Source organism: Talpa occidentalis, unplaced genomic scaffold, assembly GCF_014898055.3.
Source record: "Talpa occidentalis isolate TD23 unplaced genomic scaffold, MPIMG_talOcc4v2.1 talOcc4.7, whole genome shotgun sequence".
Taxonomy (NCBI): Eukaryota; Metazoa; Chordata; class Mammalia; order Eulipotyphla; family Talpidae; genus Talpa; species Talpa occidentalis.
In genome coordinates, this window is record NW_023605083.1 from 1,427,276 (window position 1) to 1,453,173 (window position 25,898).

At 67.3% G+C, this 25,898-nt stretch overlaps 1 long non-coding RNA gene across 2 annotated transcripts; it reads right to left on the reverse strand.

The window, feature by feature from the left end:
• Window positions 1–171: 171 nt before the first annotated feature.
• On the reverse strand, window positions 172–25,636 carry LOC119231264 (uncharacterized). Of its 2 annotated transcripts, none has more exons than XR_005121894.2 (3): window positions 25,461–25,636; window positions 5,777–5,945; window positions 172–234 (listed from the first exon to the last, which is right to left on the reverse strand). It is a non-coding gene; the product is annotated as an uncharacterized LOC119231264 (long non-coding RNA). The 2 variants fall into 2 exon arrangements; XR_008549622.1 differs by lacking the exon at window positions 25,461–25,636 and adding an exon at window positions 19,433–19,459.
• Between the last annotated feature and the right edge of the window lie 262 nt (window positions 25,637–25,898).

A 25,898-nucleotide genomic window follows, 5' to 3' on the forward strand; every position in this document is an offset into this window, starting at 1 on the left:
CCAAGGAGTGGAGTCCAGGCTCATGGCCGTGGACCCGCCCCAGGACCTCCACAACATCCCATCCCCCGACGGCCCAGGGCATCCCTCACCCTCCACCCATGGCCCCCAGACCCCAGAAACCTCGGCACCTGCAGAGCTCAGGGGGCAGCTTTCCTCAAGCTCGGTCTCTCGGCCTTGAGTCAGCTGCAGAGCCTCCAGTGCGGACCTGGGTGTCCTGTTCTTCTAGTCACGTTTCTGTGGATGAAAGAGACTTTGGGGAAGCATCTGAGGGTGGGGTACTTGCAGGGAGACCATCCTGAAGCGTTTCCGACCCGCCCAGATTTCCTGGGAGGGGAGGGTGAGCTCAACCCCCAGCGGCCAGCTCCCGTCCCCTTGCTGATCTCCATGAAGCCGAGGAAAGGACTTTGGGGGCTCTCAGGCTGTGGAGATTTGGGGAGGGGTCACCTAGAGAGGCGAGAAATCCCCGTGCCTGCCCGCACCCCTACCCCCCACCTCTGCACCTGGTGGCTGACGCCTCCTCTGAGTAGGAGCTGCTCCCGGCTCTGCTGCCCAAGCACAAGGAGGGCCCTGGAGGGGCTGGGCTGTGGTCTGCAGCCACGAGGGCAACACTGAGTGACGAGGGGTGGTGGGCGGCCCGGTGACTGTGGCCGGCCCGGCCAGGCTGGGGACCATGGGACATGCAGCGTGTCATACGTGGAGGGCGGTCTGGGGGCTGGACCCTTCCCCTGATGGCATCTTGGGGAGATAAGAGTCAGAGCTGAGTTGACTGCCCCAACAGCCTGCCGAGCCTGACCCGCGGTCAGCGAGGCGCCCGCACCTCAGCCGGGACCGGCGTAGGACAGCGGCAGCCTCCGTCCAGGACGCGGCGAGCAGCCTATCAAGGGATTCTGTGCCGTCCTTGCACCACCCAGACCGCGGCCAAGCGAGCTGGCATGATCCTGCCACCTCCGCCACGCACGCGCGTCCCTGGCCGGGTTCCCCACATCTGCGCGGCTGTGCCAACTGCTGGGCTAGAAAGCCACGTCCGTGGGACAACAGCCGCCGAGGGCACGCACACCAGGGAGCCCACAGCCCGGGGAGGCAGCGGTCACCGGGCCTCACGGTAGGGCGGGGCCTCCTCCCCACCAGACACGCCTCCCAGCTCTCGGCTCTCTGTGCCCTAGTGCCGAGCTCAGCCCACGCCAGCCTCACCGGCTGGGGACCACCGGGCCTCTGAGCTTTCGGGTTAATTCCAACCCCACCCGGGTCCCGGCCGCCAGCGCCTGCAGCGGGGGACGGCGTAAGAATGGGCTCGGCCTCCTGTCTGGTCTCCAGATGCCGGCTCCAGACCTCCCTCCTTCTCAGGCGATCTCTGTCCTGCCCCAGGGCCCGCATTCCACCCTCGTCCCCTGCAGACGGAGGCGCACGCCAGCCACTCACGGGTATCCTCACGGGCCCTGAGCAGGGCGCCGTGCTCGGGTGGTCCTTGCTGCCGCTGGGGCCCACAGGGTGCCAGGAGCAAGCAGGCAGCAGACCCCAGCCCCTCTGGCCAGGCAAACACATCATCACTGGTGTTTGCCACACGCATGTCTTCCCCTAAGGATCGAGTGACCCAGAACCTTCCAGAGACTCTGTAGTGCACTTGGGGGCTGGGACGCTGCAGGGAGCCCCCAAGGCCCCGGGGATGGGAGTATCAGGGAGGAAGGGCAGTAGACTCGGCCTCTGTAGGCGTCTGCCCAGTACCACTGGACATCAGCGCCTGGCTCTAAGGGGAAACCCTAAACGACTGAGAACATGGAGGGGCCTGCCCGGCCCCCGGGGCAGCCGATGTCCGGGAGGATTGCAAGGGGAAAGGCAGAACCCGCCCCCGCTTGCCCGACCTCCCACAGCCAGCAGGGCCGGTCACTGGCCAAGGCTGGGTCGTGGCCATTCTCGGCCAATGCCAGCTGTCGGGCCTGGTGGCACCTTCGGGTCCTCCCACCCTTCACAGATCACGTCCCCTTGGCGGTGCTGGCCCAGCCCAGGGAACACTGTCTGGCCGGGGCTCCGCAGACGCAGAGCTCACACGGCCAAGCTCCTGCCCCAGCCTCCCCCAAGCTCCCGTGGGTGGCCCGTGCCCCGCGCTGGGGTCTGGTCCCAGTGCCAAAGCCCCAGGCCGCCCTCAGGGAACTTGGGCCAGGCCAGCTGGTCCACAGCACAGCACGGTGAGCTCTCACCTGCTAGAGGGGCAAACTGCCCGGCCCCTGAAGGACCTTGGAAGGAGAAGGCGCTGGAATGCTTGGGAGGCCCGGCCTGACGCTGGGGTCGGCGTGTAGCACCCTGGCTGGGCCTCGGTCCTGTGGGCAGGTTTCTGGGAAGGGTGCCCAGTCCCCAAGGAGCCCACCACATCTCCAGGAGCCCACCACATCTCTAGCTCCTGGTGTGCCTGTCCCTCCCGGCCATCCCATAGGGCAGGGGGACAGAAGGGTCTCCCACTGGGCCTCCCCGGTGGCGCAGCAGTTGAGCGCTGGGTTGCGAAGCTGCCAGCGCCCGCGCCCAAGGCGCCGGTTCGATCCCAGGCTGCTCCCCGGCCACCGGAGGAGGGTCCCACATGGCGCGCAGACCTCTCCTGCCGCCCGCTGCTCCCCTCAGCAGTGTACTTCGGTCCTTCTGCCTGCTCTGCTCCCCGCTCTGGCTCTGGTGAATTCTCTCACCCTCCCGCACTTCTGACTGTACCCAGTGCTTGTATAAACAAACAAACAAATAAATAAATAAATAAAGCATGCCTCTATACCTGCCCTTTAAAAAAAAAAAAAAAAAAGAAGGGTCTCCCACTGACCGGGCCTCTCCGGGTCAGCACAGCAGGCTGTGTGGGGAACCCAGGGCCCTGCAGGTCAGCCCCCAGTCCCTTCCACTTAACTCAGCTGCCCAGACCCTCTCCTGGGAAGACGCAGACCCTCGAGGCCCTTGCTTCAGCTGCACAGGTAGGGGTATCTGGCCGGGCATCTCTAGGGGCTGCGACACCGGCCCTGGGTGGCTGGCACCACCTGAGAGCTGTCTGCCAGCATCTGCCACCGCCCAGCCTGGCCTTCCGATCCCTGCCCCCTGTGACCACCGCTATCACTGGTCAGCTGCACCCTGGTCCACCACTTACCAGGAGCCACGGGCCCCGGGCTCTCGCCACGGGGACAGCAGCATCCTGCGTGAGCAGCTTCTGATTTGGCGACTGATACTGCGGGCGCTGTCGGGGGGGAGGGCAGCCAGCCTTCGGGCCCTCGGAACACCCGCTGGCCACAGCGCCCCTGTGTGATGAGCCCTGCTGCTGCTGCGCCCTGTGCCTGAGCGTGCCTTGTGGCTGTGAGTGCCCGGGGGGACCCGGGCCATGACACCCCCCAGTCCTACGTGGCTTGACGGGTCCCTGCTTCCTGCCATTTCAATTTCTCGGCCCATTTCCTTCTCAGCTCAACTCTGGTTGCTCTCCAGCTGGCACCCTCCTCCAGGGTCTCGGCCAAGGTGGGCGGGAGCAGCAAGGGTGGCGGTGGGCAGGAAGGGCACTCTGGGCCCGGAAAGAGAGGCCTCAGCAGAAAGACCCGGCTGAGTAAGGTCGGGCTGGTCCCCCCAAACCAGGCTCCGTGGCCACAGTCACGGCCACAAGCACATTTTTAGACTGTGAGTCAGCTGCTAATAGAGTGATTTTCTTAATATCCCAGAAGGAAGGCTGATTTACAGCCGTTCTCTGCAGTCAGGGGGTGGCCCGGCAGAGGCTTCGGGTGGGAGGGAGGAGCCGGGCCCCCAGACCAGCCGCTGTGTGGTGGGTCAGAGAGAGAGGTCAGGACCTCCTGCTCCATCATCCTGGGAGAGGGCTCCAGGGGGCCAGGCGAGGACGGCCTGGTGCTGTCAGTCAGGTGCCGTCCTGGCGCTGAGGACCCCAAGGCCCATGTCTGTCAGCGCTGACAATGAGTGACCGGTGCACCCACAGAAGCTGTGTCTCCGCCTCCTGTGCTAGATTTTGAGGCTGGGAAAGATGGACCTCCTGTGCAGAACAGGCAACACGTGTGAAAAAGAAAGTTCCAGATGGAGATCGTGGTGGATGTGTCCCCCAGGAGCCCCTGAAGCAGGGGCGAGATGGAGAGGGAGGCTGGAGGACCAGGCCCCTGCTTCGGAGGACTCCAGGCCGCACGGGCTGCACCCCGCCCTACGTGGGGCTCTCCAACTCGAGCATGGCAGGCCAGGGAGGCTGATGCAACGGGGGCTGGTGCAGCCGCGCGTATCAGCCTCCTCGTCCCAGGGGACCAGCCCCTCACTGAGGTGCCTCCGCAGGCAGCTCCCAGCACTTCTGGGGACTCCACTGGGGCAAGGGGGAGGAGGGCCTAGCCCTGGCTGCACAGGGACCCGGTGACCCAGCGTCCACCCTCTGAGACGAGGAGCCTGGACCGGGCCCTCCCCAGCCCAGCCACCCCCAGTGCTGCGCCAGGATGCGCGCTCCTGCCGACGGCCCCACACCGGCCACTGATCAGCCACAGGTCTGCCCTGCCCTTCCCTGTCCCTCTTCACACAGCCCGGGACCGCCGGCCGGAGCAGGATGGCCGCCACTGCCCCAGGCTGCAGACGATGCTGGGAGAGAAGCCGAAGCTTCTGGCGCCAGAAAGGAGGGGAGAGGAAAGGCCGGTTCACAGAGACGCTGGATGAAGCAGGACCGACGGGGAGGGGTGGCTGCCACCGACGCCGATGAGGACAATCCTGGTGGGGACTGACCCGTCCAGCAACTGCCAGCCCTGCCGGTCCCCTGTGGCACAGGTGGGGTGGGAGGTTGTCCAGAACTGCACCACGGGCCGGGCAGACCCCGTTCAGCTTGGAGCCCTGGGGCCCCTGTCCGGGCGCACAGATGTTTCTCCAGGGACGCGGGGACAGGGACCTCTCTCAGCAGGCGGAAGCCTTGTTGCCCAAGGCGTGCTGAGGAGGAGGGTGGGCCCAGCCTGTGGGTGGGAATGACTGGAAAGGCCTCTGTGGAAAGTGGCCCGGGGGGGCCTTAAAAGACTGACGGTGGACACGCCGCAGGGCGGCAGCCCGCTCTGGGCGTGCACTGAAAGCTCGAAGCCTCCAGCTCAAACCCCCTGCTGCGCGCTGCACGCTGCACCTCTTGACACCAGCGCTGCCCCAGGCCCGTCAGGACGGTCCAGAAGCCGGCCCAGCCACACCGCGGCACCACTCGGCTGCAGGGAGGAGGGCACTGCCCCTCACCACGGCACGGTGGGGGCACGAGCTGGGTGTCCTGTGTGCGTGAGTACGGCAGAGACTCCTGCGAGACGCACTGGCAAGCGACAGAGCGACAGTGACCGTGACCACAGCCACCCACGCCTGAGTCCCCGAGGCTGAGAACGAGGCGGGGTGGCCGAGCGTGGGGGCGGAGGGGCTTGGCCTCGCAAAGACAGTCCTAAACGCACTGGGAGAACATCCGGACAGCCGGGCGCGGGGAGCTCGCACACAACTATGTGGCCCAGAAGCGGGGCGAGGGCCCAGTGGTCGCGAGGACACAGCACTGTCCCTGCGAGGCCCCGCACCAGCGGCCAGTCCCTAGGCAGCTTCTGAGAGGCAGACGCCACAAGAGACTCAGGCACTAAGAACAAAAGCTCCGCTGCCACCAACGGGCTCCGGCGCCCTGAGCCGCGCCTGCAGGGCCCAGGCCCAGAGAGAACACCCGTCCGCGCGGGGGTGTCAGGTGGCTGCTCTGAGCTCCAGCAAGCAAGGAAGACCAGACAGCAACCCGCCAGCTTCCCAGTGCGCCCACAAGAGGAGGGGGCGCCTCCGTCCCACCTACCTGCATCCCCCGAGAGCAGGACAGCTGCCACTCGGGTGGCTCCTCTGATCGCAGTGGCTGCATCGCTGTCTTTTTTCCAAGATACAAATTTCAGGGCCCAACGCAGGAGAAGCTGTGCGGCCGGCAAGTGTCACGGCCACTGCTCTCTAGATTCTCCATGACAGCTCCCCTTTGCAAAGAAAAGAAAAATCTTTATTAATGATGGGAAGAGAACACAAACTTGGCCCAGACAGTTCACATGAAAACCCAAGCACCCAGCTAGAACAGTGGGCAGGATCCCCGCCAGAGCTCCCAGAGCCGCTCCTGACAGCCAGGCGGGACCTCCACCCTGAGTGGACCCCACAGTCAGGCGAAGCTGCAGAGGCCCCCACCACCGGCCTGGCGGTGCCCACCACGGCCTACAGTTCCAGCCAAGCCACTGCGTGCGCTCCAAGTGGAGAAGGGAGCCCAGAACGCACGTCCCCCAGGCCCAGGCGCTCCAGAGCACACGCACCATGGTGGAGTGCAGGGCTGGTGCGTGCTCCGGGCTCGCCACACGTGCTTCCCTTTATTTTGGCCCAGTGTGGGGCGGGGGGCGGCTTTTCTTCCACAAACCACCCCAAGGACTCTGGAGGCAAATGGTAACCCAGCTTCTCCAGAAACCAGGAGGGCCAGGCACAGCAGTACAGACTGGAAGGGGAACCCCAAGGGGATGCAGCCCACACCCCCAGGAAGTGGTGGTCGCGACGGCACAGAGTGGGAGGCGGCCAGCAGCAGGCAACCGTCTGAGGCCAGCCGGTGTCAGTGGGGTGCAGTGTGCTACCCCAAGCTGTTGTTTTCCCTGCAAAAGGACCCGGGTGTTCTCCAGGGGGGCCGTTCCCCAGGGGGGCTGTTCCCAGGTGGGGTGTCCCCTGGTGGGGTGTGTACCTTACAAAGTGAGTGGGTGTGAGTGGCACGAGGGTGGCCCAAGCCACGCCCATCGGAGACCCAGGCGAGCTCAGGACAGGGTCAGGGCATGCCTGGGATGCGCACCCGGCAGGGTCGGCGATGCCCTCCGGTGCGCAGGCTCACCCTCCCTGACCTGTGCGTCTGAGGACTGATCATTGGGGTGCACAGGCAGAGCCCTCTCCCCAGACTGTGCACAGCCTAGGCTCCCCGCTCTCCGAGCTCCCCTAGGCCCCCGTCCCAAAAGCTTTCCCCAAACCCACACGTGGGCAGGGAGACCCACGCCGGAGGGAAGGTGCCATGGGCCAGGGAGCGCAGAGGCAGGCAATCCTGGGCTCTGTGTGCCCTGCCGGCTGCATCCCCCACCGGGCCCTGCGCGGGGCGACCGTGCCCCCACACCAGCACCCTTCCTGCAGCGCGGGGCAAGGCGGCTATGGCCCTGCGACCGGGATGGGCTTGTGCATGTGGCACACGGGACTCCATGCGCGGTGCGTGTGCTTTTCATTAGCTGCGCGGAGCCGCGGGGACCGACTGTGCGCGGACGCCTTCCAGGGGGTGCTGGAAGGATGAGCTGCACGTCAAGCAGCCGCGGGGAAGACAGCGGCTTCCCAGAGAACCAATGGAATTCCTGACTGGGGCTTTCGAGCGCGCCAGAGCCAAGCTTCTATTCCTCCAGGAAAACATCTGAGAGTCCACTGCAAACGGCGAGGAAATGGTTCCATGTACACACCGGGCAGCCCGCCTGCTGGGCGGGCTCTGCGGACCTGGCGGACGCGGCGCTCCGGACAGTTCTCAGCGCGGTCTCAGGGAGCGAGACGCGGCCCTGGGCAGAACAGGGTTGGGTCGTTTCAGACTTTCCTGGAGCCCCGGGAGGCCTGAGCCTCTTGGGCTGCCCCCGCCTGAGCGTGCAGACCAGGGGAAGGGGTGCCCCGCGGTCTCAGTGTCTGTCACGGCCCGGACTCCCAGTGACCGCACGCGGGAGCGCGGCGAAGGACATGGCCCCCCACAGGGAAGGGACGACAGCCGAGCCCCCCCACCCCCTGCCCTGGCCCCCGGAGCCTGGCCACGCAGGCAGCACCCGAGGGGGAGGGGCTCGGCCACACAATCGCCGTGTTCAGAGCTGGGGAGGACGCTGACGGCCGGTTTCCATGCCGCTACCTCACCAGGAAGGAATGCAGAGCCCCCAGAGCACATGGCCGCCTCCGTCATCGGCCTCTGCCCAGCGCCGGGAGCACACCGGAGGGGCCTGCTCGCTGGGAAGAGGCAGGTTTCCCAGCAGGGTCCACTGGCCAGGGGGGGTCCCCCCACCCCACACCTCCTGGGCAGTGCAGGCCGGGTCGAGAGCAGCCACAGCCCAGCCACACACGCTCCTCCACTCGGGTGCAGGGCGGGGCTGATCCCCCAAGGCCGGCCGTGTGACCCCAGCTTCTCCTTGTGACTTCAGCTTCGATTCTGAGGGGCTGGGGGGGGCACATACACTCGCTGCCTCATGAGACAGCCTCTGAGGACTTCTGGGGGGTCTCGCTGGGGGCGGCAGGCTCCTACGGCCGTGGGCATGCAGCCTGGAAATCCGGGGACCCCGGCAAGACCTGACAACTTAGCAGGGTGCATCTTAGTAGAAGCATGCGGGGACTTAGAAAAATGTCTTTAAGAAGACGCGCGTCACGGAAGCTGCAGGAATCCGCGCCGCGACCTCTGCCGGCGGTCAGGAGGTGCCCAGGCCCCCGATCCGGCAGCCGGACTCCCTGGGCCCACGAGCCCCCGCCCCACGTCCCTGTGCCCACCCCACAGGACCGCCCCCTGCCTTCTAACGCCACCGGGGGGCTCCGGAGGGGACGATCAGGAGCGCGGCAGCCCCTTTCTCGGGCTCAGCGCTGCGGGCCCCTCGCCCCGGGCCTGGTCTGGTTTGCGGCGGCCCGTCGGCCATCTCTGAGAAGAAACGCAAAGCAGCTGCTTGTGTGAAGGAGCCGACTCCGCCAGGCAGGAGGACCGGCCCTCGGGGACAACGCCTCCTTCTGCGGCCTGCCTCCATCCACGGGGAAGGGCACCCCACGTGTGACTCACGCCCCCGGAATTTTCAGGGTGCCTCCAGGCTGCCGGGGGGAAGCTCAGCTGCTGAAGGCGGTGTGATCACCCTGTGTGCCTCCCTGCCCAGCCCAGCCCTGGGGGACCCTTCCTTCCTGCCACGTCTGCTCTCCGCTCCTGTCAGGGACACCCACTGGGCACCGCTCTCTGCAGAGATGGTAAGGGGAGCGAAGGGGCCTCGCTGCCCTCCGGGCCAGCCCCGAAGCCAGCCGCTTTCCCACCAAGAGGCCAGGCCAGCGTGAACACAGGGAGGAGCACGCACAACACGCTCCCAGCCCCGAGGAGCCAAGCACCGTCCCCGAGGGACGCACGGGTCAGCGCGACCGGAACGTGAAACATGACCCAAGACGCCAAGGCTGGAAGAAAGAGGCCCCTCCAGGGGGAGGCACGTGAAATAGGATGTCGGCCCTCCGAAAAGGCAGCTATTATCTTACTCGGTGAAGAGCGCCTCTCCACTCAGCCGCATCAGCCCACGAACTAAAACGCCAGCGGCTTCTCCACGCGGCGTCGGAGGGCACCGGACAACTGGGCGCAGAAGGTATAACTAAACAACGAGGACACCCCAGAAAACCCCGCCGTGCTGGCGACGCCCCCAATCGGCCCTCTGCTATTAAAGCCCCCACTTTAAACAGCTGCTGCAGAGACCTGGGCCACCCGTGGGGCCCGGCAGACCCAAGAGCCACCCCGGGAGGGCCAGTGGGCCTTGGGGGTTGGGGACGGGTGGTCCTGCCAATGGCGAGGAAAAGCTGCAGAAGAACTGAACCCCCACCCCTCCCACCTAACAAACCCCCAGAGGAGGCCTGACCCAGGAAGATGAAACCCTGCCCACATGGGGGATCGCGTGTGGGTTCACGATGTATAACGTGGAGCAGACAGCGCCTGGAAAGGGAGTGACGCAGGCCCGGAACCCACAGAACTGGCCCTCGTGTGAGGCGGCGGACGTGCAGATGCTACAGGAGCCGCGGGCGTGTGCGCGGACGTGCACCTCACGCAACACACACTTCACACGCAGAGACCATGTGGCAAAGAGAGAGGCCTCGGCCCCAGGAAGGCAAGGCCCGCGCCGCCACAGCCCAAGAGCTCGCTCGCGGGTAAGGAAACAGGCGCCGACGCAGGGAGAAGGGCCGGCGGGGACCGCTCCGCACGGGACGTCCGGCCTCCTGCTGGCGGAGCGGGAAGGTGTCCGCACCTGCGCTCTGAGGGGCAGGGCCCCTGGGCGCTGGCATGCAGCCCGCTGGGCGGTCTGGTCCATGGGGATGTTCCAAGTGCACCCTCGACCTCTGGTCAAGCCCCCTAGGGGTCTGCTGTCTTGACAGCAACAGGCCAGGGTCCCCCCGCATGGTGCCTTCCATCCCCTCCATCGTGACGCAGCCCAAGAGACCTGGGGCGGGGGGTGGGGGGTGGCCCCGGGGCTGTCTCCCGGTGGCGGCCTGGGGCTGGGCGCACAGAGCGTGTGTGCAGTGCCCTGCACCCTCCTCCCGAGGAGCTTCCGGATGGCTCTGCTCGACTAAGCACTCTGACTCACAGCACAGTGTGGGGCGCCCCGGCCCTAAGCGGTGCTGTGACCCACGGGCCCGTGGAGTGGAGCACAGGAAGCTCCCAGGCCCGAGCGCCGGCCTGTGCTCCGGGTTGCCGGCTGGCCGAGCCGCAGCCCCGCCCCGCAGAGCGCCGCTTCCAGGCCGGACTGCCAGGCGCTCACAGCCATTTCCAGGAAGTTACTTGAAGCCCGTCGTAAAAGTTTAAGAGTTGCGAGTGTCCCCTCCCCGGTTCCGGCGCTGGAGCGGGTCCAGATCGGCTCCCACACCCTTGGCGGCCGTTCAGGGGGACTTTTCCCTCCAGCTGACCCAGAGAATCAATAGGGGGCTTGTGTTGCAGAAGGGGGCCCTGGTCACTGAAGGCTAGTGTGGCGGCTCGCGGAGGTCACGGCCCCGGCCCCCGGCCCTGTTGCTCACACAAGGCTTTGCAAAGCGAGGCCCTGGCACCCTTCAGCCCCGGGAGCTCCCAGGGCTCCCTGGCCGGGAACCTTCAGGTCGGGGGGGACCCACCGCAAGGTTCTGGTGCGCCCGTGGGGGTGGGGGTTCCCCGTGGGAAACGGGGGAAGAACCTGCGAGCGCACCCTCGGGAGGCCGTCAGCACTGGCCTCCGCGCGCGAGGCCGTCACGTCCCACAGAGAAGAGCCGCGGCGGCTCCGCGAGTGACCGGGCGCTCCCCTCCCACACCGGCCTCGGCATCCTCACATGCGGCCCTGCGGACCGGCTCCTGCGGATCCTGTGGCCCTTCCAGCGGCTCTTGGGGTGGGGCCTCCAGGGGCAGGAGGAGGCAGGTCAGAGGGGAGCGCAGGGGAGGGGAGGGGAGGGGAGGCCGGAGGACTACGCCCACCGGCCCGGGCCCAGTGAGGAGGGGCGGAGGGCGGCCTGGGCGCCACGGGCAGGCCAGCGTCCCCCAAGGAGGCCAGAGCCAGGTCCCCAGCCACCGGCCAGGCCTCGCTCCCACGGCCACAGCTGGGGAGCAGCTGTTCACATGTGCACCCTCCCCACGGCCCCCACATCCTCTGCCTGGAGAGCTGTTGCTCCAGTTGGAATTTCGTTCCAAATGGTAAATATTTAATTTCCATCTGTGGGACTCGCAGAGATGATTTTAGCACAACGTGGAAATACCTCTGGCTCCTCGGTTCAGCCAGGAGGGGAGACGATGGGGGCGCTGTGCAGCCAGAGGGCACGCTGCTGGCAGCACATCTGCGCCCTGACAAGCCAGGGAGCCGACCCCGCCCCGGCCGGCTGGGAGATGACCTCACCGGGGCCAGGCGGGAGCCAGGCACATCTGGCCCGCTCCCGCCTCCCTGGCCGCGCTCGCACGCAGCTCCCAAGCCCTCGCTCGGGGAGCACGCAGGAGTCCTGGCGGGGGTCCTGGGGAAAGTCCCTCGCCCCCCCCCCATGCCTGCTTCCCTTCCGTGACCTGGAGCTGGGAAGCAACCTACTCCACGATTGTTGGGGGCACTTGAGGAACGACTCCCTGTTAAATGCTTATCCCACCGCTGAGACACACCCCCCGGCCGAAGGGGGGGAGTGCCCCCAAGGGCCCGGGGCGGCGCCCGGCGGAGGCGCAGTGCCCACTGACCCCTGCAGCAAAATGGAGCCCACAGGCACGTCCTGACCCAAAGCGGACCCAGAAGCCCCCCGCCCCGGGGTCTCCTCCCCCCTCGGCTGCCCTGCGCCCTGCCAGAGCCCCTCCAGGCCCCGCCCCCAGCACTGCTGCCCCGGGCGCCTCACAACTGGTAGATGGACGGGGGCCTGCGCTCGCTCCAGCCCCTCTGGCCCCTTCACAAAGCTCACACCCCAGAACAGCTGCCTCGTAAAGGCGTTTTTCATTAATTTCCTGGAAGATGGTGTCTTCGTTCCCACATGATGGGTCTTGGGGGACCCGCGGCCGGAGCACCCGCGCTCCAGCCGGCCGTGTACCTGGCACCTGCATGGACTGACCGCCCCACTGGCTGTTATATCGTCTCCCGCCTCCAGGTCTGGCGCCAGGTCTGGCAAAGACGCCCGCTGCTCTCCTGGGGGCGAGACTCCAGCCCACGCAGCTCCAGGGCCGGGGCCCAGCGGGCCTGAGGACCCTCGCTGGGCGGGAATCAGACCCGGCTCCAGAATGTCCTCAGATGCCCACTCCCGGGCCGGCCCGCCGCGCAGGGCGTGGAGGGCAGAGCGCCTCCAGCCCTCTCCAGGCTCCCATAAACCGTAGCGAACGGCAGGCGAGCAGGGTCCGTGGGAGACGAGGGCGGGGTGGGGATGAAGTCACGGCCGGGAGCCCAGACACCACGCGTGGCCGCGGCCGCCACGTGAACAAACGGGCTGAGGCGGCCGCGCCCTCTGCCCCCGCGCCAGGGAGGCACCTGCCGCCCTCCGCTCTGCGCGTGGCCTCCAGGTCAGGGCGCCAGAACCCTGGCCGCTGGCCGGTGACCCGGGGCGGCCGGCCCCGCGCCTTGGTCTCCCCGGCTGCAAGGTCGAGTGAGAGCGCCTCTCCCGGGAGACGCACACCCGGGAGCGCGGCTCGCAGAGCTCTTGAGCCAGCACCGGCACCTTCCTCCGCGCCGGCCACGTCAGGAAACGGCTGGAGAGGCCAAGGAGAGGGGCGGAGGCCACAGCCGGCGGAGGCCGGAGCATCTTCCTCTGCCCAGATGAGGAGCCGAGGCCCGCCCTGCCCAGCAACCGGGCGCTTAAGGCAGCGTGTACCACCCACCCCGGATGACCCCAGCCCTGCCCACCCGGGGCCTCGGCCCGTTGCGCTCGCTCTCGTTGGCCTGGCCTCCGTGGGCACCTCCTTACGAGCACGGGCCCTGCGCCCGGCGGCGTCCTGTGCCTACAGGGATGCTGCTGCCTGCCGAGGACAGACGTGCGGTGGCGGCACAGGCGTGGACGGGGCACCGAGGGCCTGCCGTGAAGCCCCGTCACCGCCGTGTGCGTGGACGTGGCCACGGGTGCCTGGGCTGCACCCCCGCGGCAATTTAGAGCAAATGACCCCACGCGGTGCACACCCGGCAAACCAGAGGACGGGGACGTTCACAGCAGCAGCCGGTGCAGGGGACACGGGCACGGCCGACGGCGAGCGGGGGACACGGCTCAGCTACAGGAAGTCCTGAGACCCGCCACGCTGCAACCGGGGCACACACTGTGGTCCCACAGCACACGCCCCCCTCACGTCTGGAGCAGGGATAGCCAGAGACAGAAAGTAGATCAGCGGCCGGGGCGGGGGGTAGGGCGGGGGCGCGAGGCACAGACTGGGCTCTCCCCAGCGTGGGCGTGCAGTCCCCACGCAGCCTCCAGCGGAATCACGCGCCACGGGCCACTTGGGGCAGCGGCCTGGGCCAGGGCCAGCCCATGGAGCCCAGGGTCTATGGGGTCCACTGGGGCCCCACAAGGTTACACGGCTGCATAGAGGAAGAGAACATTCTGGAACTGGACGGGCAGCAGCCATGCGCCAGGCTGACTGTGCGAGGTATCACCACACCATCCACTTTAAAAGGGTCACCTTCACCTGATGAGACTCACCTCGGGCAGGAGCGGGAGCGGGCAGGCACCCTCGAAGGATGGGCAGCCCCGGGATGCGCTGGGAAATCGGCCCAGGACTGCTGCCCCCAGGGGTGGGACCGGCGAGTGTCACCCCCGTCAGGCTGGCGGGGCTCTCCAGGGGCTGAGGTCTGGGGAGGGCTCCAAGGGGTCGGTCAAGGGTGGGCGCTGACAGTTTCTCCCTGGACACCCCTGGACACTGGCCACACCCAGCCTTCTCCCCAGGGAGCACCTTTCCCCTGAAGGCCTGAGAACCATGCCCCCAAATGTGCTCTCCCCAGAGGCCGTAACTGTGTCACCTCAGAGCGAAGGGGGCTTCGCAGCAGGGGGGAGGCATCCCAGGGAGGCAGGGGCTGCAGGTACCAGCGTGGGGTGGAAGCTGGGGGAAGGGCCCCAGCCCAGGGGAGCCCTAGGACCTGGGCGCCAGGACGGGCTCCTCCCCACGCCTCCGAGGGAGCCCTGCCTGTGGCTCAGGACCCCCACCCCAGAGCTGGGGTAACACGGGCACCGACGCTGGGCACCCCCCCAACTCGCTGCTGTTTGAAGCCACTAAGCCTGGCGGTCTGCACGCAGGCGCCTGTCCAGGACGCGGAGCCACACATCGCCCCCCACGTGCCCACCCGTCAGGTTTCGTGTTTGCCCACCTTGCTCTGCGGGACGTGTAAGAGGAAACGGGCTGGGGGACAGCTGTCCCCAAGTCACACTGTGAGGACAGGAGAGGACGCAGGACCCCGGTGGGCTGCCGGCCCCCAGCTGGGAAGGGCGCGCAGGCAGAGCCAAGAGCATGGCTCCGGTCAGCTGAAGGCGAGCGGCCAGTGTCCGAGCGGCCAGCTGTCCGGGCCTGCTTCTTCACCCTGTGGCCAGGACAGCGCCACTGGGAGGCCTAGGTGCCCGGCGCTGGCCCCCAGCCCGACTCAGGTGGGGTGGTCACCCACACAGCTTGCGACCTGGAGTCCGAGCCGGCCGGGCCAGGAGCTTCCGAGGCCTCAGTTTCCTCGAGAGAGCGCTGGGCCCGGGGTCCAGGCTCCCCGCGCTGGACATGGCCGCCCTCGCGGTGCGCACTGGGCTCGAGGGGCCCGGGCTCCGCCCCGTCCCGTGGTCACAGGCGGCGGGAGGCAAATGTTGTCCCGGACGGCCAGCGCGGGGTCAGCCCAAGGAGCCCTTGGCTGGGCCGGCGCAAGCGCCACCAGCAGCAGCTGAGCTCGGGGCCGCAGGCGGGTCCCGACAGCCAGCAGGGAAGCGGGACCCCCTCACTCGCCCCGTTCCTGCTGGGCCCGCATCCCCCACCCCGCCTGTCGAGTCGCGCCAGGATTCTGTGGATGAGGCCGTGGCTCTGGGACCCGAGGCGCCGGCCCCTCCTCACAACTGGGGCGCCTAGTGGAGCCGCCAGGGCCGCCAGGCCGAGAGCCGCGATGACATCACCCTGGCCCAGGAGGGGCTAAGTGGAAACAGACGGGGCCCCAGCCCCACCAAGACCGCCTCGGAGCAGCCCACCGCCCCGGGGGCTCGAGGCGACCAGAGGCTCCTGGACGGCTGCCCCATCCTGGCACCCACAACCCTCGGCCTCTGCTCCCCCACCCCCCCGGGCCGAGAGGGTCTCCCCAACCCCACACAGGCTGAGTGCCAGCCTGGTCTCAGGAAAGGCTGCCCACAAGCACTGGAGGGGCCGGGGTCTCCTGCTCGGGGTCACCTCTGCACCTGGTGGGGTGCCTATGCCCCCGTGGCGTCCAGCTCGGAGACTGCACGGGAGATGTGCCTCTCACAAACTGCCCCAAAGAGGCGAGCCTGGAGCCAGGACGCAGATGGTGGGGGGAGGCGGGGACTGCGCTTGAGGGGATGGAGTGTTCCAGAACTGAGCTGAGTTGGGCTGCAGGTGCTGAGCCTGCACACTTCAGAGGGGCGGCTGCCATCTCCATGCAGCTGGTTAAGCAGCAGAAAAAGCGCCAGGGGCAGCCGGGGGCCTGGCGCCAGCACTGCCCCTCCCAAAGCCCATCAGGTGGCCCCAGGGCATCTGTGCAGCCTGGCTTTCAACACAGCAGATGGACAGACACCGACCGCTTCCTGCTCTTTGTTGCTGCAACCCCTCCTGGGCCTTTCTAAGAACCTCAGACAAATGGTATGAGGGTCCCATGTGAAAATGGGGGAGCCGGAGCCCAAGGCGGCGGTGAGCAGCCCCAGAGCCCACATTCTCCGAGGCTTCCAGAAAGCCGAAGCGCGGCCGTCAGGCAAAAGGAGCGAGAACGCGTGGCTCCTCGTCCTCTAGCACGGCCGGGCAGAGCAGTTCCCGAGCAGTTCGAGGACCAGGGAAGGAGGAAGGACGTCTGCTGAGTTAGAGCCCAGAAGGGTCAGGGCCCCAGCAGGAATACAGCCGCAACCATGGCGGGTTCTGCCAGGTAAAAAGCTGCACGTTCACAAAACTCCCCAAAGTCCAATGCGCAAAGAATGGCAAGCGAAGCCCGGACAAGCGAAGCCCTTGCCGGGACCCATTCGACAATGCCCTAGGCTGCCCTGGGGAGGGAAGGTGTTTCCCCTCCTTTCAAGCTTTAATTATTTTTCTGACTTTGATGAAAGAAATCAAAGAATAAATGGAAAAATATTCCATGCCCATAGAACAGAGAATTCAATATTGTCCAAGTGTTCAAACTCCCCAAAGCTGCCTCCAGATTCACTACAATTTCTATCAAAATTCCAAGGGCATTTTCCACGAAACACAACAATTCTGAAATCTGGGAGAAAAGACACCAAGTCGTCAAAGCAATCTTGAGAAAGAAGATACAGCTGGAGACATCCTTCTTCTTGGTTTCAAAGCATGTTACAAAACTGTAATCATCAAAACAGTATGGTACTGGCACAAAAACAGGCATAAGCATTAACAAAATAAACCAGAGCACCCAGAAATGAATCCATGTATGTACGGTCAATTAATTTCAATACAGGCTACGCACTGTAAACAAAGAATACGCAATGAACAAAGGACAGTGCACTCAGTAAGTGGTGCTGGAAAAACTGGACAGTCATACACGAAAGGTTGAAATTGAATCCTATCTCACGCCACACACAAAAATTAACTCAAATTGGTTTCCCACCTCAGGAGAGCATGAAGACACCACCTCCATGAGCAGTGAGGGCCAGGGTGGGGTGTCCCTGGAAGATGAGAGCCCCCATGGGCTCTGCAGCAGACCCCCACCTCCTGGTGACTCGGTGGAGTCCCTCCAATTAATTAGGACCTAGTGACCCTGGACCATGGTGGCCAGAGACCAGATGAACCAAATGCTAGTCCCCCAAACCCAAATAAATTCACCGTCATCCTACACCCCCAGGGCCCCCACAATTAATTTACTGATGACAAAGGTGGAGGATGGCCGTGGTGGGGAGGCCCTCTGGAGCCAGAGCAGGGAGCCTGGAAGCAGAGGTTTGGGGTCTGGGTTGGGTGCAGGTTCCATGTGGGATGTGGGGCTCCTTAGCCCTGAAGGACAGGGATTCTACATCCCTCCTCTGGCCTGATGGTCACAGAGCCTGCCTAGGCTGGGAGCAGAGGGTTACGGAAGCTGACCCCACTGGGGGGAAGAGGGGTGCGAGTGAGTGTGTGTGTGTGACAGTGGGCTTCTGCCTCGTGGGCTGGACTGGCACTCTCAGTGCAAACAGCACTGGTCCAGACAAGAAACTGTAGGTGCTGGCAACCTGGGGACCTTGTTTGCATTGCCCCCCTTGTTTGCTTCAGTGACCCCATCCCAGTAGCTGTGATGGGAGGGATGATGAGTGTCCTCCCACTGTGCAGCCCCAACCTGGGAGTCATCCCCGAAAGGTCTGCATCCCTGGAAACACCTCAGTTCTAGAGGGGGTGGTGCCACTGGACATAGGACCATGTCCAAAGCCGTGCCCCCCCATGGGCCTGCCTTGGGGAGATAGCCCTTCCCGGGGAGGCGGCCTCTCCTCTGTTCCCTCCCAGCTCCAGTTTGCAACAACACAGGGTCTCAGGCTCGGGAACAGCTGGGCCCCATTCTGCTCTGCTCTCAGCACCGATGAGTCAGCCCCTGTGGGACGCCCACAAGGACAAGGCTGGCCAGCAAAGGCTGCAGATGCCACGTCCCCGTGTCCCCACATCCCCCTCTCCAACAGCCCGGGAGGGCCACCCTGGCTCAGCCCCAGGGGCTGCGGGGCCCCTGGACACACCCTGTTGTCCATCCTCCTGGGACTCCCGGGAGGAACAATCTGAGGCAGGATTCTCGCTGGAACTGGTCTTCCGCATGCACCCCCACAGAAGACAGGGAGGGAGGATGGCGAGGACAGAGGCCCCTTTGGGCCCCAGGCCCCTCCACGATCCCTCCACAGGACTCCCCTGCCCCAGCTCAGGGGGTCTCAGAGCCGGCAGAGCAACCGGGCCTCTGTCCCCGTCAAGCTCAGGCGCCCACACCTCTCCCCTGTGTGTGGGTACGGGGAGGCCTGAGCTGTGGCTGCAGGAGGAGGCACAGCACAGCAGCTGAGCCACGTCAGAGCCAGAAGGGAGAGGCCCCCGCCTGGCTCTTCAGGGGAAACCCCCAGCTCCCAGCACTGACCGCCTGTGGGGTCGACAGCAGCTGGCGGGGCAGGGGGGCATCCAGGATTCACTCCTGGAGCGGACAGTCCAGGGGTCAAGGAAGAATCCACAAAATCACCCCCACACAGAGCCGGCCTCAGGGCTGGGGTGTGGCACACGTGGCCCCAACCGGCTGAGGAACATTTGGAGAAAGCGAGGCGGGGCAGGCCGGCGGGTGTGCAGACAGCAGCCCACCACCTCCTGAATCTGGGGTGGATCCTCCCATCGTGCCCGCGGGTGTGGGCTGGAGGCTGACACGGGAAGGGAGGGCAGATCTGATGTAGCCTGGACTAGATTCCCAGCTACCCCACAACGCGCCTGCCTGACACCCCAAGGTGCCCAATGCCCGCGGGCTCCACCCAAGTGGCCCCCTGGGGGAGGGCGGGGGCCAAGGTGGCCCTGAAGCCCGACGCACAGCCAGGCTGACTCTGGGGATGCCCTGCCCGGACGGCGGGAAGGTCCCCGAGCGAACAGGGCGAGGGGCTGGCCCCGGGAGCAGCGGGGGACGAGGCCTCAGGCCCAGCAAGTGGCCTCAGGCAGGGTCCGCGCGCGGCCAGCCGTCTCCAGGGCGAGGCCCCCGGGGTCACAGGCACGTGAGCTCCGGGCAGCGATGGCGCGAGGGGCGGAGGGAGGGCGTGGGGCGCTCCAGGCCCCGCCGAAGCCCAGGGCGCCGGCCCAGCTGGGGGGCACCCGCGGGTCCCCAGCCCAGCCCAGGCGGCCCCCCGCCAGCGGCGGCACCATGACGGGGTCCCCTGGACACACCCTCCACCCGCGCACCCAGCGGGGCTCCCCCTGCGGCAGGGGCAGGAGGCACGAGCCCCAAAGCGGAAAGGCCCACCGCTCTGTCGGCTGTCTGGGGCGACTCCCCCGGGCCTGCGCCACCCCGCCGCTGTGGCACCCCAGGGGAGCGGGGTGGCCTGGGGGCGGGGGTGGGGGGAGGCGCCCGGAGAGGTCGGGAAGCGGGGGGAGGGGCCCAGGGACGGGGGATTGACTGGTGGGTGCTCCTACCGCAGGCCGGGGCGCGCTGAGGGCAGGCCGGGGCGCGCGGAGGCAGGCGGGGCGCGCGGAGGGCAGGCCGGGGGCGCGCGCTGAGGGCAGGCCGGGGGCGCGCGCTGAGGGCAGGCCGGGGCGCGCTGAGGGCGCCGGGGGCGCGCGCTGAGGGCAGGCCGGGGCGCGCTGAGGGCAGGCTCTGGGCGCGGGCTCTGGCGTCACACCTGCTTGGCTCAGCCCCGCCCCTGCTCCCAGCAGCCCCTTCCCAGAGCCGGGGGCAGGGCCTCCAAGGCATGCTGGGAGTTGTAGTCCTCGTGCATTTGCAGCCTGGAGGTGGGGGTGTGGGGTTCACTCAGGAAACGCTGTCCCCCAGCAGCATCTGCACGTTGGGGAGACCTTAGCACGCTTCCGGGGGAGTTACTCTGCCCCCCAGCCTCTGCCTTTACTGGGTTTGTCTCCCCGTGGAGCTGCTGCTCCATCACTCCAAGCTTCATGTAAACGCATTCAGGCTGCGAACCCTGCCGCGGGGTTCAGCTACGAGCGCCCCGAGGGGCGCCGCAGGCGCCCCGGGCCTCCCCTCGGACAATGTCGGGTGCAGCTGAAGCCGGGGGCCGAAGCCACAGGCCGTCCCGGTGGCGCCCCCGGGAGCGGCGGCGGGACCCCGGGGAGCGGGCCGCGGTGTTGGGGTGGGGGAGACCCTCGCACCAGCGGCGGCGGCGCTGCCGGGGTTCGGGGTTCAGCCTCGGGGATTTCAGCGTTTTCGGGTCTTCGGTGACTCTGGGGCCGGCGCAGAGGGCCGGCAGGGCGGCCGGCAGGGCCCGGGGCGGGCGCGGGCGAGGGCGGACAGCGGCCTGCGGGGTTCGCGCCGCCCCGTGTCCTGCCCGCCGGGGCGTCCCGGCCGCCTGGTGAGGGGCGCGGCCGCCTGGCTGCCCGCCCGGTCCACGGGGACGGGCCGCGGGGAAGCGGCCCTGGGCCCGGCAGGTCTGGCGGGACCCGAGTCACTAGCCTGAAAAGGCAGCTGGTGGACGCCCCCCGAGGGGCGAGAAGGGGGACCTGCTGCTCCCCGCTGCCCGCCGCCCTCTCCTCCCGCCCCCAGAACCCCTGCCCCTGCCGCTGCCCCTGGGCGCGGCTCCCAACCCCACCTGCGGTCTGTGACGGCGCCCCGAGCCGACCAAGCCCCCTTTTAAACTTATTCTATCACCCTCGCCTTCCCTCCTCGTCTTCCCCCGCCAGACCTTTCGGGGCCCCACCGGCTCTTGGTCTCCCCGGGCTGTTAGTGAGCCCCGCTGTCGTTGCGCCCCGAGCCTGCGGCCTTGCGGGTGTGTGCCCGGGAGGAGCTGGCCGGGGAGGAGCTGGCCAGGGCAGGTCAGCTACTGGGCGTGTCCTTGGCCAGCGCGAGTGCCCCCGCCTGGGGTCAGAGCGCCAGGGGACACTTCGGGAGGCGAGGCGGACTCGAGACCCGCCGCGGGTCGGCCTGAGGTCTGTGCTGGGCTCCGGCAGCAGCGCTTTCCTCGTTGCCTGTCGTGGCTGCTGCAGGCTGCAGGCTTCCTGCGGAATGCGCCCGGGGCCCTGCCTTCCGTCTCTTCTCCCGGCGTTCTTCAGCAGAGCCTCTTCCGCAAGGCCGCCTCTCTCCATCGGGCCTCCGCCAGCAGCCCTCTCCATGTGGCTCCGTTTCCTCTCGGGGCGTGCAGTTACCCCAGGACACATCGAAGCCGTGTTCCAGCACCCTCCCCGCAGGGAGCTTCCCGGACACAGTTACAGCGGCAGGAACAAGCTCTGCTCTGTCGGCGCCGTCCAGCGCCGCGGCCTCGGCGTGCAGCGTGGCTGTTTCCATCACTACGATTCTTCAAAGGGTCAAAGAGCGAGGGCCTTGGTGTGCACGGGTCAAGAGGGATGAAAGCGCTCCGGTGAATGTAAGTGAAAACGCAACCCAAATGGAGAGGCCTGTTCTCAAAAACGTTCAACCCCGCGGGTAATTCCACAGCCCGCAGCGCTGCGCCCGGCCCAGCAGCAGACGCGAGGGCTTTGAAACCAGCGCTGCCTCCGCCGCGCTCTGTGTGTGTGTGAAAATATTTGGACATTTTGACAGCTCCATTTTTGATCTCTATTGGCTGCCGCTCAAGCTGGTTAAAATGCAGCCAGGACAAAGCTCAGCAAAGATAACTCTCAGACTCTGAAAAATATACTGGGCAGGGGAGGGGGGGAGGGCCCGGCTGGGGAGGAGGGAGCCGGTGATGGCGCTGGAGTTGGCGGAGGTGAGGGAAGCAGGTGCGCGTGTCTCGGGCGACAAGCCCCCCGAAGCCACAGGCCGGCCGCTGGCCAGGAGCTCTCTCCACCTGCTCGGATCACCCTCCCGTGCGTCCTGGCTTAACCCTCCAAAATCTGCCTTCCTATTGCTGGGGACGCTGAGAGCCCAGACATTTAGGATGGACAGACTCACAAGGACACGGTCCAGAGGTGGGGGGAGGGAGCCAGCTGTGGACCCTTGCAGGAGACCAAGGTGAGCTCAGAAAAGATTATCAGCCAGAGGTGGGGGCAGTCACAGAAGACAAGTCACCGGACCCCCAGGCACCAAGCCCAGGGGAATCCATGGGGCGCCCCTCACCCTGGCTCCGTGCCCGCCTGTGTCCCCAGGTGCTCTTTCTTTTCCTTTCGTCAATGAACGTCCGTGTGCGGAGGAGCAGGAACGGCTGCTGAATGCTTTCTCTGAAGGACCCAAGAACCCCACACACCAAACCCCGTCATCTGAACCCCAATATCATCACCCCGCACAGGTGAGGCTCCCACAGGCGAGGCTCTGAGCCGACAGCCTCCAGGGCAGCCTCAGGGTGGCACCACCAGGCTGGGGGTGGCAGTGGAGCAGGCACCCCAGGCACCCCGGAACGGAGCCAGGGCAGACGACAGGCCACTCCCCAGGCAGGCTGAGGCTCGGGGCACCCGCTGGGCGGCACACCGGCCCGGGCCCTAACTCACGTGTCTCATCCACGCCGCAGCCTGGGACATAAACGGGCACACCCGGCCCGAGAGGAGGCAGCTAGCGAGGGCACTGTAGGTGGGCCCCAGCATGCCCAAGAGGCTCCAGGGCCCCAGGCCTTTCCAGCGACCCCCATAGAAATGGTGGGAGGGGTGGCCGGAGGGGCAGCTGACCCTGGCCACATCCCCAAGCCCAGGCTTCCTGCCAGGCCACACGGGCCCAGCTGGGGGCGGGGCACGGTGTTGGGGAGAGGGACTCCCAGCTTGGCCCCACCCAGCAACTCTGAGGGGCACTCCCCCGGCGCCTCTCCCCCACAGCCCAGCCTCCTCGGGAAGCCGCCCAGAAAAGGAGGAGGAGGAAGTTCATTTCCTGAGCAGGCTTGGAAAGGGGGGGGCTCAGCCAGGGTCCACGTGGCAGCCTCTGCGCTGGCCTGGCCGGGCAGGCTCCCGGGCGGGGAGGGCTCATGGGATAAAATGGCCCCCTCCTCCACGCTGGCCCCCAGGTGCCTTCCCTTGTGCCCTTCTCAAAGACTCCCCTCCTCTGCTCCCGAGACAGGGAAAGGGGCCCCCAGAAGCCAGCCAGGATGGGGGCCAGGAGGTGCCTGCCATCGCAGGAGAAGGCTCCCCTGGCTCCCCCGCTCCCCGGCTGGTGTGCGTGGCGGTCCTCCGGGCGGGGGCAGAGGACCAGGCGTGCGTGTCTGCTTTGGCTCCGTGCAGAGAGGCTCACGCACAGTCAGGAGGAAGGACTACTTGGGAAGGAGACCAAAGCGGGGTTTGTGGGGGGACTGCCCCATGGACCATCAGAGAAGGCCCTGCTGGAAGTGGACATTAGCGAGGACGGCCAGGCAGAGATGCTGGGGCGTCTGGGAAGAGCCCGGTGAGGAGGCACAATGCAAAGGCCCTGAGGCAGGCGTCGGGGGGGGGGGTGGCTCAGAGGCGCAGGGAGGACAGTGAACCCCACCCTCTCCCCACGCCTGCCTCTGTGCATGGGCTCCTCCCAGCCAGATGGGGGTCTCAGAGGCACCAGCCATCCCCACCCTGGGGAGGTCACCGTGAGTGGGGCGGGGTCGCCCAGCTCAGCCTCATGCATGAAGTTCCTCCCGGCCGGCCGTCTGCGGGCATCGGGCATTTGTGGGGCCCCCCACGAGGACCAGGCAGATGCTGACTGGCCCTGGGAGCTTGTCCGCCGAGGCCCTGTGAGGTGCTCCAGCTGTTGCTGGTCATGCACCAGAGGCCCTTCTGGGGGGCCTGGAAGATGGAGCCCGCAGTGTCTGCAGACCTGGGGCGAGGCTGCATTTCCGGCCACTCTGCCTAGACGCCGTGGTCAAGGGGAGGGCAGGGCCCCTGCGTGGGAGGGGACACCTCTCACGGGGCACCCAGGGCCCTATCTCACGGGTGAAAGGGGGCCTGGGCGGTTCTGCCAGTTCTCCCTCCGCGCCCATCTCTCCTCCGCCTTGTTGGCCATGGCCCAGGAGGTGTGAGGGCTGCGCTGACGGGGGGGCCCAGGACAGAGCACGGGGCCATGCACAGCCCAGAGGGAGGCCAGCCGCCCCCCAGGGGGAGGTCCCCGTCCTCCAGTCACACAGCTCCCAGGTGCTCCCCCAAGCCCAGCGTCGCTGGAAGGCAGCAGCAGATCTCCACGAGAGCGCCCTGCTCTGTCCTCGGTGCTCCACGCACTGTGCTCCACCCCCAGGCTCTGCCATCACCAGGCGTGCCCGCTCCCTGTTTTTCCAGCCCAGGACCCCCTCAGCCCCAGGCGGCCTCTGTCCGGGGCCCCGCCCCACCCTGCGGAGGCGCTTCAGGGAGGGGGAGGTCTCCAGAGCTCTGGGGCCCAGACCAGGCCAGTCACGCCACGTGGCCACTGCTGCAGGGGCCACAGCCGCCGTCTGCCCAGCTGCTGTGTTCACCCAGGCGAATCAGCCCCGCACCCCCACCCCTCACCCCACCCCACACCCCAGCCCGGCCCAGCCGGCCCAGCCGCCAGGGCGCGGGGCACCGCAGCTCCCAGAAGTTCAGGAAACAGAACACTGGGGTGGGGGTGGGGGTAGGAGGGCCGGAGGGCCGAGTGGGGAGGGGGACAGATGGAGTGGGGGGGAACAGGCAGGAGGGACGGAGGGTGGGAGGCAGGGAGGGCGTGGGGCGAGGCTTGCAGGGGGCGGCCGGGCCCCCTCCAGGCCAAGACAAGTCAGCTGGAGCCCCAGCCTGTCCCGCCAGGCACGCCCCTCCGGCCCCGCCCGCGCCCCCGCCCGGAGGGCAGCGCCAGTCCTGTGGGCGAGAGCGGCGGCTTATTTTCCGAGATGGCTGGGGCGACGCGCGGACGCGTGTTCCGCGGCTCGGCCGCTCTCTCGCCCTGGCGCTTCGGGCCTGGCCCGCTCCCAGGGCCGGACCCGCCCACCCCACGGGCAGGAGAGGACAGCCCGCCCTCTCCCAGTGGCCTCCTTTCGGGGCCAAGATACACCTCCCAGGCATTTGTTTCTGCAGTTGCTAAACAGCAGCCCCAGCACTGGGTGGGCCGCTCGGCCCCTGCGCAGACGTCCCGGGCCAGCGAGGGGCCCGGTCAGCTGCAGCGAGCCTCCTGGTGCGGGGGAGAGGCCCAGAGAGCCCAGGAGCTTGCCCGCACCTCAGAGCAAGTGGCCGAGCTGGGTCATGGCCATCTCTAACGGGGGGGGGGGGCACAGAGGGCCCCTAAGCACCCCCCATCTTTAAATGAAAACAACAGGCTGGTCCTAACAGGCAGCACTTAGCGCCTGAAGCACCTGGCCTGGCTGGGGCCTGACTCAGGGGCGGCAGGAGTCCTTGGCCCCTCCGGGAAAGGCGCTGGTGCCCTGCGGGGCTCTGCGGGGCAGGCACAGGGCGGCCACCAAAATGAGCCAGAGGCAGGGGGCAGGGTGGGGGGCGTCAAGAGAGGCAGTGGCTCTGGTTCCAGCCCTGGCCCCCAGAGGCCAGCAAGCTCCCCTCCCTGTCCAGGAGGCCTGAAGACGGCCCCGCAGGGCCCAGACCCTGGCGCCCTCCACCCTGGCCCGGGCGTGGAGTCCTCAGTCACAAGGCGTAGTAGGGAATCCCCCGCGCTCACCTGCTGGGGCGCCCTGCCTCTCCCCACGGTGCACCACAGCCATCTTCAGCCTCACCCCAGTGCCCCACAAGGACATTTTCCAGCACGGGACAGAAAATGCCCCTGTGGGCCCCCAGGGGCTGAGACCACCATCTTAGGTCTCTGTTGACTGAAAAACAACAGCCGCCGCTGCAGGGGGAGGGCCTCCCCTTGGGAGCCAAGGACGAGAGCCGGCCTGGGGACAGCGCCTGCCCGCTGAGGCGGCCTGGCCAGCCGCTGGGCAGCCCCCAAGGCCCGGCCAGCTGGGCGCCGGCCTCGCGTGCGGAGGCGGCACTGGGGCGTCCTCCGCTGGGGCAGGGGCGCAAGCCCTGGGGGTGCGCTCCACCCTGGAGGGTGTCCTTGTCCTTGGTGCCATGTGGGCTGGCCTCTCGCCGCGGGCAGCAGCGGCTCAGCTGGGGG